An 18,082-nucleotide genomic window follows, 5' to 3' on the forward strand; every position below is an offset into this window, starting at 1 on the left:
CGGACGCAAAGCTTTCGCTCGCTTTAATGCAATACCACACTACGCGTCCCTCACACTCAAGATGCCCGGTCCATGCGGCATCATTTCAGTGAGCGGAAATATCATGCGATCTCTGCGCGCCGAAGAGAGTGTGGCTGCCTTGGCAGCCGCACACTAAAGGCGCCCGGACCAGTGAAAGCATCCAATAGGTCGTCAAGACCTCAGAAACAACTAATCAAGTCCGGCGCCGCTATTTATACTGAATAAATGGTCACACCCCTATTTGTCCATACAAGGGGCTCAACGCGCGCAGACAAATGGCAATTTCTTTTCATCTTGAATTATACATGGTTTATTTAAAAACTATCTTTTTGCACGACAACTTTTTAACCTAAATTCCTCTCTTTTACAGACGATCATCATGCTACACCCGTCCAGGATACGGCACAACTGAGACACAGGCGCAGACGTGCAGCAGGGACCCGCTCCAAGGATTCTTTTTAGATTGAGACCCTGCGTAAACCTTTTTTACTGTCTCTTGTTGATACATATCCACTGTTGAGAAGGATGCTGGCGTCTTGGCATGTGGCCACGCCAGAACAATGCACGTACCTGGACACAAGGGGCTTCTTACAAAGGCCATTATTTAGGCCCGGTTTATACCACAAAGACCAAATACCTTAGGGAGTGTTCGGCGTCGCGAGTTTGGCCCTATATGCATCAGCTCCGAATCATTGTCTTTGGTCAAATGTTGGGTTTGCCTGGCTCCTGTGTTTTGGTGCCTTACGTTCCGCTTTACCGGCTAAGGTAGCACCAGGAGAACTACTGCGATTGTGCCCTGGTTCATCTGGACGAGCACCTCAGTAGACAAAGCCGAAAACTGACTGTCATGATATAGCGTGAGACTGGTCAACCACTCAATGACCTGTTGGAATGTTAGAATTGCTCCGCTTTAACGAAGGGCTGTTTCCCGGCCAGGCATGTACGCACCCCGGGATCGGGAGAGTGCGGAGCCACCAGGGGCTATCTAGTAGCCCCACTGTCAAACTCCTATGGCTAAGTGAAAGTGCTAAAGCATTATAGTCCGGTTGCCTCGTTCGCTCCGCCATCACCTCCTTAATAGGACCAAGACGTTGGTTTAAGTGTGAACGCGTGTTTTTTGCGAGCACCTCCGCATTATATGCGTGGGGGTTGAAGTCGACGGCTGCAATATTTCAGGTTATACACATGTATACATAAACGGCCGCCCAGGAGGCATCATATTACTTTCAGGCAAACGTATAAAAATAGCCTTATAAAAATTTATAAAAGCATTTCGCTTACAATGAGATTACATATCACTCAAACATAATACTTTTTGAGCACTGGGTCTCTATCAAACGAGCACCCTCAAGAACTTCTTCAAAGTAGTGCTCAGCAGCCATTCGACCTATGGCCGAATCCCGCGCTGCAACAGTGGTAGCATCCATCTCCGCCCTGTATGCTTTAACACGGGCAAAGGCCATCCATGCGCCCTCGATGCACGCTGACCTCTTCATCGCATTAATGCACGGCACCATGTCAAGGAACTGCTGCACCAAGCTAAAATAGCTGTTCGGTTTTGGCCTTTCCGGCCATAGCTGATCCACAACAGACCTCATGGCGAGTCCGGACAACCTATTCATTTCGGCCCATTCGGCTAATTGGTCAGTCAATGAAAGCGGACGCTCTAGAGAATGGAATTGTCTCCAAAACAGCTGGTCTACTTCATGGTCCGTCTGACCCTGGTAGTACTTGGCCGCATCGGCAGCGCTCGCCGCCAAATCCATATACACATCCTCTGAACTCCACAGCCAATCCAGAGGGGCATACCGTGGATCCCAGAACTTCCTCCGCAACATAAAGGATTTCCCAGCTACAATATCCCCGGCTTCCCGCAGCTCCTCCTTCTTTGCCCTCATAGCAGAGCGGAGGTCTTTTCTCGTCGCAGCAGCCTTCTCAAGGTCCGATGCCTTCGCTTGGTTTTCCTTTTCAAGAACCCGACAACGGTCGGCGGCGGCTTTTAATTCTACGGCCATCTTGGCCATGTTATCTCGGCTTTCGCCATGCGCGGCCTTCTCGGCTTGCAACTCTTCGGCCGCCTTCAAAGCAGCCGCATTATCAAACCTCGCTTGTTCCTTGGCTCGGGCAAGTTCTCCCTGCAAGGCCTCAACAATGGCAGCTCCATCTGCAGTCACAACATATTAAAGATACTGGCATCATGCTGCTCTTACTATATGGCGTTTACCAGATAATGACACTTACCCTGTGCCTCTTCAAGCCTTTTGTTAACAAGCTCGATGTCGGCGTCTGCCTCATCCAACTGCCGTTTTAAATGGGCAAACTCGCTAGTCCGGCTAGCCACCGGAGATTCCATCACCTACACATAGAGGCAGTATGGTTATTACCTGGGAATATGATCCTCTGTTCGTCGTCGTTTCCGACGAAAACTAGAGTCTCAGGGGCTACTATCTACACAGGGCACACCTAGCATGTGCAGGACTATTATACATTCTTTTACGTACCTCAAAACCGGTCAGTAGACTCATAAAAGCTTCATGCAATCCGCTTTCGGTGGATGAGATTCTCTCCATCACCCTATTCATCAGCACACGGTGTTCATCTGAGATGGCCGCTCACCCCACCAACTCCCTCAGAACATCCGATCGCACACCAGACGGTGCCGGACTCTTTTGTCTGCTCTCTTCGGGAGCCGGACACTGGGAGCTTCGGGGGTCAATGGGATTATCTTCTGGCCTCACCGGACTCGGAGAGGCCCTCCGCGACGACACTTCGGGGTCGCCCGCTTCCGGAGCGGAGGAGTCCAGAGGAGGCGTTTCACTCTCCATCATCTCTGGAAGAAGATCCCCCGAAGACGAGCTCATTTGAGAGGGGCTAAGGCCCGAATTGCAAAGATATATGTGGAGGTTATTTTCTCCGAAGAAAAAGATGGCATATCTGTACTATTAAAGTATTTCGGGTCACTTACGACTCCCGGGAGAATTGATCCCCCTGCGGACTTTGTGCGGCGAAAGCACCCCCAAGGTAGGACCCTCTGTGGGAGACTTCTTCTCTCGTTTGGAAGCTTCGGCTTCCGAATCCCTGGGCGCAGTCCTTTTCCTCTTCCGGTCGTCTTCCTTCATGGAGACGCTCGCTCCCTCGGTTAGAATGGGCAGCGTTGGGGGTCCGCGTCCGCCCGTATTATCCGCCGCAGTATCTTCCTTCGAAGGCTCCGGGCAAGGTGCGATCTAGAGCATCTTTTCCAATACCAGATTTTCCAAACCCTCAGGGAGGGGGGCCGAACACCGAATCAACTTCGCCTTTATTAGCCAGTCCTGGTCAAAAAGCGAACTCTCAGAAATAACTTCATAACAAATGAGAGATAGTATGTTCGGCCCGAAGATTCCTTACATGTTCGGCGGCGCGGTTACTACTCAGGCCCACGTCCTCGGAGATTTCCGGACACTCTACCTAAGGTCCGAAGAATGACTTGTACATCTCCTCGTGCGTCAGGCCGAGGAAATTTTAAATGACACGCAGTCCCTCGGGATTGAACTCCCACAAGCGAAGGGGCCGGCGTTTGCAAGGCTGGACTTGACAAACCAGCATAACTTGTATTACCGCAACCAAACTAAAATCTCCATTGAAGAGATCTCGAATGCGGCTTTGCAGTATAGGCACGTCCTTGGCTGGACCCCAACTCAGGCCTCTGCTGATCCATGAAATCAGTTGTGGTGGAGGGCCCGAGCGGAAAATAGGGGCGGCCGCCCACTTGGCACTTCTAGGAGCTGTGATGTAAAACCACTCCTGTTGCCACAATTCAGACACCTCTGGAATGGAACCTTTGGGCCATGGAGCTCCCATCATCTTGCATATTGAGGCACCTCCACACGCTGCATGTTGCCCCTCGATCATCTTTGGCTTTACTTCAAAGGTCTTGAGCCACAGGCCAAAGTGAGGGGTAACCCGGAGGAAGGCCTCACACACGACAATAAATGTTGTGATATGAAGAAAGGAGTCCGGACCTAGATCATGGAAATCTAGGCCGTAATAAAACATCAAGCCCCTGACGAAAGGATCCAGAGCAAGGCCTAGACCTCGGAGGAAGTGGGAGACGAACATGACGCTCTCGTTGGGTTCGAGGGAGGGGACGGCCTGCCCTCGGGGAGGCAGCCGATGCAAAATCTCGGTGGTCAGATATCTGGCCTCCCTCAACTTTTTGATGTCTTCTTCCGTGACGAAGGAAGCCACCCATCGGCCTTGAAGGCTAGATCCGGACATGACTGAAGGTTTGGAGCACCTGACCTGAACTTTGGGCGTTTGAGCTTGAGGTGGGGGAAGGATTCGATTGAGCACCGGAGGGAAAAAGAAAAGCCTTGTCCCTTTATAAAGAGGGTGAATATCAAGCGTCCTCTCCGTGTCCATTTGGACTTGCCTATAATCTAGGAGTCCTAGAAGCGGTTGGGTTACCCACGCCCGTATTGATGAGAATCTCGGAATAAGGGGACACGATCTCTGCTTTAACAAGACGTGCCAAGGAAACCTCCTTGCATGACGCGCTGAGGTGGGATAATAAAACGATTCGGATAAAAGCTTGGCCGTGGTGTGTCACACTACGGAATAGGTCAGCAGATTAGATTTGTGTAAATATTATTCCCTCTATGGCAATATGTGGAAACTTATTTTGCAGAGCCGGACACTATCTTTGTGTTCAAAATCTTCTATGAAGTACTTGGAGGAGGAACCCGCCTTGCAATGCCAAAGACAATCTGTCCGCCGGACTCGTTGTCATTGAAGCCTGGTTCAGGGGCTACTGAGGGAGTCCTGGATTAGGGGGTGTTCGGATAGCCGGACTATACCTTCAGCCAGACTCCTGGACTATGAAGATACAAGACTGAAGACTTCGTCCCGTGTTCGGAAGGGACTTTCCTTGGCGTGGAAGGCAAGCTTGGCGATACGGATATGTAGATCTCCTACCATTATAACCGACTTTGTGTAACCCTAACCCTCTTCGGTGTCTATATAAACCAGAGAGTTTTAGTCCATAGGACAACATCCATAACAACAATCATACCATAGGCTAGCTTCTAGGGTTTAGCCTCTCTGATCTCGTGGTAGATCTGTTGGAAATATGCCCTAGAGGCAATAATAAATTGGTTATTATTATATTTCCTTGTTCATGATAATCGTTTATTATCTATGCTAGAATTGTATTGATAGGAAACTCAGATACATGTGTGGATACATAGACAAAACCATGTCCCTAGTAAGCCTCTAGTTGACTAGCTCGTTGATCAATAGATGGTTACGGTTTCCTGACCATGGACATTGGATGTCATTGATAACGGGATCACATCATTAGAAGAATGATGTGATGGACAAGACCCAATCCTAAGCCTAGCACAAGATCATGTAGTTCGTATGCTAAAGCTTTTCTAATGTCAAGTATCATTTCCTTAGACCATGAGATTGTGCAACTCCCGAATACCGTAGGAGTGCTTTGGGTGTGCCAAATGTCACAACGTAACTGGGTGGCTATAAAGGTACACTACAGGTATCTCCGAAAGAGTCTGTTGGGTTGGCACGAATCGAGACTGGGATTTGTCACTCCGTGTAAACGGAGAGGTATCTCTGGGCCCACTCGGTAGGACATCATCATAATGTGCACAATGTGATCAAGCAGTTGATCACAGGATGATGTGTTACGAAACGAGTAAAGAGACTTGCCGGTAACGAGATTGAACAAGGTATCGGGATACCGACGATCGAATCTCGGGCAAGTATCGTACCGATAGACAAAGGGAATTGCATACGGGATTGGTTAAGTCCTTGACATCGTGGTTCATCTGATGAGATCATCGTGGAACATGTGGGAGCCAACATGGGTATCCAGATCCCGCTGTTGGTTATTGACCGGATAGTCATCTCGGTCATGTCTGCAGGTCTCCTGAACCCGTAGGGTCTACACACTTAAGGTTCGGTGACGCTAGGGTTATAGAGATATTAGTATGCGGTAACCCGAAAGTTGTTCGGAGTCCCGGATGAGATCCCGGACGTCACGAGGAGTTCCGGAATGGTCCGGAGGTAAAGATTTATATATAGGAAGTGCTATTTCGGCCATCGGGACAAGTTTCGGGGTCACCGGTATTGTACCGGGACCACCGGAAGGGTCCCGGGTGTCCACCGGGTGGGGCCACCTGCCCCGGGGGGGCACATGGGCTGTAGGGGGTGCGCCTTGGCCTATATGGTCCAAGGGCACCATCCCCAAGAGGCCCATGCGCCAAGAGAAGAGGGAAAGGAAGAGTCCTAAAGGGGGAAGGCACCTCCGAGGTGCCTTGGGGAGGAGGGACTCCTCCCTTGGCTGCACCCTTCCTTGGAGGAAGGGCCAAGGCTGCGCCCCCCCCCCATCTCCCTTGGACCTATATATAGTTGGGGAAGGGAGGGCAGAAAAACCTAAGCCCTGGCGCCTCCCTCTCCCTCCCATGACACATCTCCCTCCTCCCGCAGCGCTTGGCGAAGCCCTGTTGGAATCCCGCTACTTCCACCACCACGCCGTCGTGCTGCTGGATCTCCATCAACCTCTCCTTCCCCCTTGCTGGATCAAGAAGGAGGAGACGTCGCTGCTCCGTACGTGTGTTGAACGCGGAGGTGCCGTCCGTTCGGCACTAGGATCATCGGTGATTTGGATCACGACGAGTACGACTCCATCAACCCTGTTCTCTTGAACGCTTCCGCGCGCGATCTACAAGGGTATGTAGATCCACTCCTCCCTCGTTGCTAGATGACTCCATAGATTGATCTTGGTGACACGTAGGAAAATTTTGAATTATTGCTACGTTCCCCAACAGTGGCATCATGAGCTAGGTCTATGCGTAGTTTCAATGCACGAGTAGAACACAAAGTAGTTGTGGGCGTTGATTTTTTTCAATATGCTTACCGTTACTATTCCAATCTTGATTCGGCGGCATCGTGGGATGAAGCGGCCCGGACCGACCTTACACGTACTCTTACGTGAGACTGGTTCCACCGACTGACATGCACTAGTTGCATAAGGTGGCTAGCGGGTGTCTGTCTCTCCCACTTTAGTCGGATCGGATTCAATGAAAAGGGTCCTTATGAAGGGTAAATAGCAATTGGCATATCACGTTGTGGTCTTTGCGTAGGTAAGAAACGTTCTTGCTAGAAACCCATAGCAGCCACGTAAAACATGCAAACAACAATTAGAGGACGTCTAACTTGTTTTTGCAGGGTATGCTATGTGATGTGATATGGCCAAAGGATGTGATGAATGATATATGTGATGTATGAGATGATCATGTTCTTGTAATAGGAATCACGACTTGCATGTCGATGAGTATGACAACCAGCAGGAGCCATAGGAGTTGTCTTAATTTATTTATGACCTGCGTGTCAACATAAACGTCATGTAATTACTTTACTTTATTGCTAACCATTAGCTGTAGTAGTAGAAGTAATAGTTGACGAGACAACTTCATGAAGACACGATGATAGAGATCATGATGATGGAGATCATGGTGTCATGCCGGTGACGATGATAATCATGGAGCCCCAAAGATGGAGATCAAGAGGAGCAAAGTGATGATGGCCATATCATGTCACTATTTGATTGCATGTGATGTTTATCATGTTTTTGCATCTTGTTTACTTAGAACGACGGTAGTAAATAAGATGATCCCTCATAATAATTTCAAGAAAGTGTTCCCCCTAACTATGCACCGTTGCGACAGTTTGTTGTTTCGAAGCACCACGTGATGATCGGGTGTGATAGATTCTTACGTTCAATTCAACGGGTGTTGACGAGCCTAGCATGTACAGACATGGCCTCGGAACACACGCGAAACACTTAGGTTGACTTGACGAGCCTAGCATGTACAGACATGGCCTCGGAACACAAGAGACCGAAAGGTCGAGCATGAGTCGTATGGTAGATACGATCAACATGAAGATGTTCACCGATGATGACTAGTCTGTCTCACGTGATGATCGGACACGGCCTAGTTGACTTGGATCATGTAATCACTTAGATGACTAGAGGGATGTCTATCTGAGTGGGAGTTCACAAGATGAACTTAATTATCCTAAACATAGTCAAAAGGTCTTTGCAAATTATGTCGTAGCTCGCGCTTCAGTTCTACTGTTTAGATATGTTCCTAGAGAAAATTTAGTTGAAAGTTGATAGTAGTAATTATGCGGACTAGGTCCGTAAACTGAGGTTTGTCCTCATTGCTTCATAGAAGGCTTATGTCCTTAATGCACCGCTCAGTGTGCTGAACCTCGAACGTTGTCTATGGATGTTGCGAACATCTGACATACACATTTTGATAACTACGTGATAGTTCAGTTAAACGGCTTAGAGTTGAGGCACCGAAGACGTTTTGAAACGTCGCGAAACATATGAGATGTTTCGAGGGCTGAAATTGGGATTTCAGGCTCGTGCCCATGTCAAGAGGTATAAGACCTCCGACGATTTTCTTAGCCTGCAAACTAACGGAGAAAAGCTCAATTGTTGAACTTGTGCTCAGATTGTCTGAGTACAACAATCGCTTGAATCGAGTGGGAGTTGATCTTCCAGATGAAATAGTGATGGTTCTCCGATGTCATTACCACCAAGCTGCTTGAGATTCGTGATGAACTATAATATATCAGGGACATATATGATGATCCTTGAGATATTCGCGATGTTTGACACCACAAAAGTAGAGATCAAGAAGGAGCATCAATTGTTGATGGTTGGTGAAACCACTAGTTTCAAGAAGGGAAAGGGCAAAAAGGGATGCTTCATGAAACGGCAAATCAGCTGCTGCTCTAGTGAAGAAACCCAAGGTTGAACCCAAACCCGAGACTAAGTGCTTCTGTAATAAGGGGAACAGCCACTGGAGCAGAATTACCCTAGATACTTGGTAGATAAGAAGGCTGGCAAGGTCGATAGAAGTATATTGGATATACATTGTGTTGATGTGTACTTTACTAGTACTCCTAGTAGCACCAGGGTATTAGATACCGGTTCGGTTGCTAAGTGTTAGTAAGTCGAATCAAAAGGCTAGGGAATAAACGGAGACTAGCTAAAGGTGAGCTGACGATAAGTGTTGGAAGTGTTTCCAATGTTGATATGATCAAGCATCGCACGCTCCCTCTACCATCGAGATTGGTGTTTGCGTTGAGCATAGACATGATTGGATTATGTCTATCGCAATGCGTTATTCATTTAAAGAGAATAATGGTTACTCTGTTTATTTGAATAATACCTTCAATAGTCTTACACCTGAAATGAATGGTTTGTTGAATCTCGATCGTAGTGATACACATGTTCATGCCAAAAGATAGTAATGATAGTACCACCTACTTGTGGCACTGCCACGTAAGTCATATCGGTATAAAATGCATGAAGAAGCTCCATGTTGATGGATCTTTGGGCTCACTTGTTTTGAAAGGTTTGAGACATGCGAACCATGTCTATTGGTGTATATGCATGAAGAAACTCCATGCAAATGGACCGTTTGGACTCACTTGATTTTGAATCACTTGAGACATGCAAATCATACCACATGGGCAAGATGACTGAAAGCCTCGTTTTCAGTAAAATAGAACTAGTAAGCAACTTGTTGGAAGTAATACATTTTGATGTGTGCAATCCAATGAGTGCTGAGGCATGTAGTGGATATCGTTATGTTCTTACTTCACAGATGATTTGAGTAGATGTTCAGTATATTTACTTGATGAATCACGAGTCTGAATTATTGAAAGGTTCAAGTAATTTCAGGGTGAAGTTAAAAGATCGTCGTGACAAGAGGATAAAATATCTATGATATGATCATAGAGATGAATATCTGAATTACGAGTTTGGCACAGAATTAAGACATTGTGGAAATTGTTTCACAACTAATACAGCCTGGAACACCATAGTGTGATGGTGTGTCCGAACATCATAACTGCACCCTATTGGATATGATGCATACCATGATGTCTCTTATCGAATTACCACGATAGTTTATGGGTTAGGCATTAAAGACAACCACATTCACTTTAAAAGGGCACCACGTAATTCCGATGAGATGACACCGTATGAACTATGGTTTAGAGAAACCCAAGCTGTCATTTCTTAGAAGTTTGGGGTTGCGACGCTTACGTGAAAAAGTTTCAGGCTGATAAGCTCGAACCCAAAGCGGATAAATGCATCTTCATAGGACACCCAAAACAGTTGGGTATACCTCCTGTCTCAGATTCGAAAGCAATAAGGGGTTGTTTGTAGAATCGGGTCCTTTCTCGAGGAAAAATTTCTCTCGAAAGAATTGAGTGGGAGGATGGTGGAGACTTGATGAGGTTATTGAACCGTCTCTTCAACTAGTGTGTGGCAGGGCACATGAAGTTGTTCCTGTGGCACCTACACCAATTGAAGTGGAAGCTTATGATAGTGATCATGAAACTTCAGATCAAGTCACTACCAAACCTCGTAGGATGACAAGGATGCGTACTACTTCAGAGTGGTACGTAATCCTGTCTTGGAAGTCATGTTGCTAGACAACAATGAACCTACGAGCTATGGAGAAGCGATGGTGGGCCTGGATTCCAAAATGGCTCGAGGCCATATAATCCGAGAGAGGATCCATATATGAAAACAAAGTGTAGACTTTGGGAGAACTACTTGATGGTCGTAAGGCTGTTAGGTACATATGGATTTTAAAACGAAGACGGACAATGATGGTAAGTATCACCATTAAGAAAGCTTGAATTGTCATTAAGATTTTTCCAACAAGTTCAAGGAGTTGACTATGATGAGACTTTCCCACTCGTAGCGATGCTATGAGTCTGTTGGAATTATATTAGCGATTACTGCATTATTTATGAAATCTTGCAGATAGGATGTCAAAAACATTGTTTTCTCAACGATTTTCTTGAGGAAAGGTTGTATGTGATACAACCGGAAGGTTTTGTCAATCCTGAAAGATGCTAATAAGTATGCAAAGCTCCAGCAATCCTTCTAAGGACTGGAGTAAGCATCTCGGAGTTGGAATGTATGCTTTGATGAGATGATCAAAGATTTTGGGTGTATACAAAGTTTATGAGAAACTTGTATTTCCAAAGAAGTGAGTGGGAGCACTATAGAATTTCTGATAAATATATGTTGTTGACATATTGTTGATCAAAAATGACATAGAATTTCTGGAAAGCATATAGGGTTATTTGAAAGGTGTTTTTCAATGGAAAGCCTGGATTAAGCTACATGAACATTGAGCATCAAGGTCTATAAGGATAGATCAAAATTCTTAATGGTACTTTCAAATGAGCACATACCTTGACATGATCTTGAAGGTGTTCAAGATGGATCAGTCAAAGAAGGAGTTCTTGCCTGAGTTGTAAGGTATGAAGTTAAGATCGACCACGGCAGAAGAAAGAGGAAGGACGAAGGTCGTCCCCTATGCTTTTATCATAGGCTCTCTACAGTATGCTATGCTGTGTACCGCACCTGAAGTGTGCCTTGCCATGAGTCAGTCAAGGGGTACAAGAGTGATCCAAGAATGGATCACAGGACAGCGGTCAAACTTATCCTTAGTAACTAGTGGACTAAGGAATTTTCTCGATTATGGAGGTGGTAAAAGAGTTCGTCGTAAAGGGTTACGCCGATGCAAACTTTGACACTAATCCAGATTATTCTGAGTAGTAAACTGGATTCGTATAGTAGAACAGTTGTTTGGAATAGCTCCAAATAGAACGTGGTAGCTGCATCTAGGAGATGACATAGAGATTTATAAAGAACACACAGATCTAAAAGGTTCAGATCCGTTGACTATAACATCTCTCACAAGCATAACATGATCAAACCCAGAACTCATCGAGTGTTAATCACATGGTAATGTGAACTATATTATTGACTCTAGTAGACTCTTTGGGTGTTAGTCACATGGGGATGTGACCTTGAGTGTTAGTCACATAGCGATGTGAACTGGATTATTGACTCTAGTGCAAGTGGGAGACTGTTGGAAATATGCCCTAGAGGCAATAATAAATTGGTTATTATTATATTTCCTTGTTCATGATAATCGTTTATTATCCATGCTAGAATTGTATTGATAGGAAACTCAGATACATGTGTGGATACATAGACAACACCATGTCCCTAGTAAGCCTCTAATTGACTAGCTCGTTGATCAATAGATGGTTACGGTTTCCTGACCATGGACATTGGATGTCATTGATAACGGGATCACATCACTAGAAGAATGATGTGATGGACAAGACCCAATCCTAAGCCTAGCACAAGATCATGTAGTTCGTATGCTAAAGCTTTTCTAATGTCAAGTATCATTTCCTTAGACCATGAGATTGTGCAACTCCCGGATACCGTAGGAGTGCTTTGGGTGTTCCAAACGTCACAACGTAACTAGGTGGCTATAAAGGTACACTACAGGTATCTCCGAAAGTGTCTGTTGGGTTGGCACGAATCGAGACTGGGATTTGTCACTCCGTGTAAACGGAGAGGTATCTCTGGGCCCACTCGGTAGGACATCATCATAATGTGCACAATGTGATCAAGGAGTTGATCACGGGATGATGTGTTACGAAACGAGTAAAGAGACTTGCCGGTAACGAGATTGAACAAGGTATCGGGATACCGACGATCGAATCTCGGGCAAGTATCGTACCGATAGACAAAGGGAATTGCATACGGGATTGATTAAGTCCTTGACATAGTGGTTCATCCGATCAGATCATCGTGGAACATGTGGGAGCCAACATGGGTATCCAGATCCCGCTGTTGGTTATTGACCGGAGAGTCATCTCGGTCATGTCTGCATGTCTCCCGAACCCGTAGGGTCTACACACTTAAGGTTCGGTGACGCTAGGGTTATAGAGATATTAGTATGCGGTAACCCAAAAGTTGTTCGGAGTCCCGGATGAGATCCCGGACGTCACGAGGAGTTCCGGAATGGTCCGGAGGTAAAGATTTATATATAGGAAGTGCTATTTCGGCCATCGGGACAAGTTTCGGGGTCACCGGTATTGTACTGGGACCACCGGAAGGGTCCCGGGGGTCCACCGGGTGGGGCCACCTGCCCCGGGGGGGCACATGGGCTGTAGGGGGTGCGCCTTGGCCTATATGGGCCAAGGGCACCAGCCCCAAGAGGCCCATGCGCCAAGAGAAGAGGGAAAGGGAGAGTCCTAAAGGGGGAAGGCACCTGCGAGGTGCCTTGGGGAGGAGGGACTCCTCCCTTGGCCGCACCCTTCCTTGGAGGAAGGGCCAAGGCTGCGCCCCCCCCCCCTCTCCCTTGGCCCTATATATAGTGGGGGAAGGGAGGGCAGCAAAACCTAAGCCCTGTTGGAATCCCGCTACTTCCACCACCACGCCGTCGTTCTGCTGGATCTCCATCAACCTCTCCTTCCCCCTTGCTGGATCAAGAAGGAGGAGACGTCGCTGCTCCGTACGTGTGTTGAACGCGGAGGTGCCGTCCGTTCGGCGCTAGGATCATCGGTGATTTGGATCACGACGAGTACGACTCCATCAACCCCGTTCTCTTGAACGCTTCCGCGCGCGATCTACAAGGGTATGTAGATCCACTCCTCCCTCGTTGCTAGATGACTCCATAGATTGATCTTGGTGACACGTAGGAGAATTTTGAATTATTGCTACGTTCCCGAACAAGATCTACTCTTGTACTACCCATATCATCAACATTAATCAAGCAGGATGTAGGGTTTTACCTCCATTAAGAGGGCCCGAACCTGGGTAAAACTTCGTGTCCCTTGCTTCCTGTTACCATCCGGCCTAGACACATAGTTCGGGACCCCCTACCTGAGATCCGCCAGTTTTGACACCGACAGTTCTGCTTTGGGATGGCCAAAGACGAGCAGGATACTTACTAACAATTGTTCGGGTGTGAATTAGGTTCTTTACCTTTTAGTTATCTGGGCATACCTATTCATCACCGTAAGCTATCTAATAAAGAATGAAAATGTATCGAAGATCGAATTGAGAAAAAGCTAAGCTGCTGGAAGGGTAAGCTTATGTCGTATGGAGGTTGGTTAGTGCTGATTAATTCGGTATTGACTAGTATGATGATGTTCCTATTATCGTTCTTCAAAATTCCGAAAGGGGTGCGAAAGCGACTTGATTTCTTTAGATCTCGGTTTTTCTGGCAGTTAGATGAGGCCAAGAGGAAATACCGACTCGCGCGATGGGATATCCTTTGCCGCCCAAAAGACCAGGGGGGTCTGGGGATTGAAAACTTAGAAATCAAGAATACGTGTCTTTTGAGTAAATGGCTCTACAGGTTAGAGGCAGAGCCGGAGGGCATGTGGGCACAGATTTTGCAAAATAAATATTTGCAATCGAAAAGACTCGCTCAGGTTACCATGAGACCAACTGATTCGCCATTCTGGAAAGGGCTTAGGACGAAGGATTTTTTTCGTAGGGTCAAATTCTTGGTTGGCAATGGGATGTCAACAAGATTTTGGGAGGATACGTGGTTGGGAGAGATGCCTTTAGCCATCCAATATCCAACCCTGTATAACATTGTGCAACGTAAGTAGGACTACGTAGGCACATTTTTCCAAACAATCCCTTTGAATATCCAGTTTAGACGGGCGTTGGTTGGGGAGCGATGGACAGCCTGGATGCACCTTGTTCGGAGATTGATAGATGTTCAACTCTCCGACCAGCCAGATTCGACGCAATGGACATTAGCTAAAAATGGGGATTTTATAGTGAAGTCGTTTTATATGGATTTGATTAATTCTGGTCCAATCTCAAGAACGTTGCATATCTAGAAGATTAAGGTTCCCTTGCGAATCAATTTTTTTATGTGGTTTGTCCACAAGCAAGTTATTCTCACCAAGGACAACCTAATTAAGAGGCGTTGGGTAGGTAGTTCACGTTGTTGTTTTTGCGATCATGATGAAACAATACAACATTTATTCATTGACTGCCCACTAGCCAAATTGCTTTGGAGAACGATTCATATAGCCTTCAACATTAACCCTCCAGTTGACATTGACTCGTTGTTCGGAACATGGTTAGCTGGGGTTGAATACACTATTGCAGCTCGTATTCGGATTGGAATATGTGCGTTTTGTGGGCTATATGGAACTTTCGGAATGATTTTATTTTTAACAGACAATACAATTTAAATTTCTTGCATGTTATCTTCAGAGCTACTGCTTGGATCCGTACGTGGTCCTTACTCACTCCTATGGACTCCAGGGAGCCTTTGGTTACTGGGTGCACCCAGTGAGAGATGGTAGCACGGGCTATATTCAACCAGTTCGGATGGCGGTCGCATAGCAGGATAGGACTCTAGGAGTCATATCATATATCTTGTCGTACCGGTTGTGATTCTCGGTGTGTACTTTTCTATTTTTCATTTCATCTTGCTCTGCTTGCGAGTTGTAATACTTTTATAACTTTGTGGTACTTTGCGAACTTTTAATAAGCTGGCTGCATGCAACGTTATGATGCAGAGGTCGGGGGTAAACCTCCATTTCCAAAAAAACAAATGATGGTCCTGATCACATCAGGCACAATATTAAACCAGTAGGTCCCAGGGTCATGTTCTGCAGATCTAGCAAGAACATGAGCTGCCACATACAAGATTTAAACTTAAGAGCCCTACTTTTGATGTCATATATTATGGCACCTATTTGAGATTTATCAGTTGTCAAGTTCTTCACCTCAGTGACTACATTAGCACAATCAGATGCCATAATAATGGATTGGAAGCCAGCTTCTTCAGTGAAGGATAAGGCATGTCGCGCTATGGCTTCAGCAAGTTCTGGGTCTTCCACCTGGTCCACATAGCATCTGCAAGCAGCCCGTACCACTCCCGGATGGTCACGGATGACAACTCTGATACCCATACGACACGAGTCTGAGAGATTGTTGCATCTGTATTGATCATAACCGACCCTTCCGGCGGTGGCGACCACTTTGGGGTTGATGCTTGGGCCTCACACCTAGTAAGGTGAGTCGATCTGGAATTATTTAGGATAACAAAATCAATATATGGATTAATCTTCCCAACTACACGTTGTGGGTGAATGAAACTCTCCCCATTGCTAATGTTATTTCTATTTTCCCAAATGTGCCAAAGAGCAATCGTGAAACACCAAAAATTGGAACTCAGGAGCCTCATTAATCCATTCCAGTAGCAATTGACGAGTATGTAAAAAAATTCTTCAGTTTTAAGGAAATATTATTATATTTCTTCAGTTCAGTCCAGATTTCTTTAGTGTAATGACAGTGGAAGAAACAATGATCCACTGTCTCAAATCTATTGCATACGAGGCAATCATACCTTGTTTGTATTGATCTTTTTTGAAGATTGTCATCGGTAGGTAGACAATTTTGTGCCATTCTCCATACGAAGATTTTCATTTTGTCCGGTCATTTTACCTTCCAAAGCTTCTCCCATAATTTTCCATCGGCTTCACTGTTTGACGTAGAACCTTTTCCATTTGCACTTCGCTCTTGCCACAGCAATTGCGTTCTTGCAAAGTTGTAGCCTGACCTAACAGTATAGTATCCGCTTTTGGTAAAAGGCCAAGATACAAAGTCACTACATCCTTCTGAACTTAAAAGGGATTTTGAGTACTATATATGTCTGCAATATCTTGTGAAAATATTTTCTTCACAGCCTCCTCATCCCAAGACCTTCCACCTGAACATAAGAGGGTATGAACACTCTGATTATCTAGCACTGGGATATTTGTAGATACTGTTCCAGGAGGTATTCTTGGGATCCAGTTATCATTAGCCATGGATATTTGCTTGCCATCTCGCACCCTCCAAATCAAACTTCTTTTCAGAAGTTTTTTGCCAAAGCAGATGCTTCACCATGTGTATGGGGTAGATCTTGGAGAACCCGAGCTCAAAAAATCCCCTTCAGGGAAGTATTTTCCTTTCATGACTCTATAGCATAGGGAATGGGTGTCCATAAGTAGGCGCCAACATTGTTTGGCCAACATGGCCTGATTGAACAGGACCATGTCCCTAAATCCCATCCCTCCCAAATATTTAGGAGTGGAACGGCATTTCCAAGATCTCCAATGGAGTTTCCTCTTCCCATCTTCAATTCCCCACCAAAAATTACAGATTGGTTTCCTCATATTTATCACAGACTGTTGCTAGGATTTGAAAGCAGCTCATCACATAAGTTAGGATAGCTTGTGCCACAGATTTCAGGAGTACCTCCTTACCTGTGCGTGATAAAGGTCTGTCATTCCACCCATTTAACCATCTCCACAGCCTACCAGTGAGATAGTTAAATTTAATCATTAGAGATTGGGCCACCCAGGAAGGTATAACAAGATATGTAGCCTGAAGAGATTCATCGTAAACCTCCAATATGTTCTTGACTCTTTCTTTGACTTGATCATTACAATGATTCCTAAAGAAAATTGATGATTTTCGCAGATTAATTCATTGGCCAGAACCATTGCAATAAGTCTTCAGTGCCGATTTTAGAGTGTAAGTACTTTTGGCATCTCCCTTCATAGAGAAAACACTGTCACCAATATCACATCCGTAAAATTAACTGTGCCAGATTTCTGCACGGCCGGTCACCCACGCCCTCGCCCGCTCGATCGGCTATCTCCCTAGCTTGCTAGCACAAAATGAGATCAACACATTTTTATAGTCTTTCAGACAACCTCTAGGCCATTTCGCAAAAAAAATGATAACCTCTAGGCCACCCTGTGCCAGTGTGAGCCACTACAGCCGTCAGATGGCACCCATTAGGTGGAATCCTAGCCGTTAATCATGCTCTGACCCAGAGGTCAGAATGCAACAACCAGATTGAAGTGGTTGCCTCTTTATTGGTAAAGGATGCAACGGTATGAGCCTATAGAACAAACCCTGTTTAATTAAGTTTGTAAATGAGATCATTACTTTGGTTCATTTCAGTGATTGTATTCCTGGTGAGGTGGCATACAGATCTGAATGTCATTTTTATTACTTATGTTGTTCATTGTACTTCCATGATCGATAATTAATAGACCGAAACTTTTTCTTAAAAAAAGACATCACTATTACATGAGGATAAGGTCATAAGGATCGAATATCCAATTCTGAGTC

General features: G+C 45.7%; 1 pseudogene; it reads right to left on the minus strand.

The window, feature by feature from the left end:
• Positions 1–17,643: 17,643 nt before the first annotated feature.
• Positions 17,644–17,881, minus strand: LOC119304751 (annotated as a pseudogene).
• Between the last annotated feature and the right edge of the window lie 201 nt (positions 17,882–18,082).

This window comes from Triticum dicoccoides, chromosome 5A, assembly GCF_002162155.2.
Source record: "Triticum dicoccoides isolate Atlit2015 ecotype Zavitan chromosome 5A, WEW_v2.0, whole genome shotgun sequence".
Taxonomy (NCBI): Eukaryota; Viridiplantae; Streptophyta; class Magnoliopsida; order Poales; family Poaceae; genus Triticum; species Triticum dicoccoides.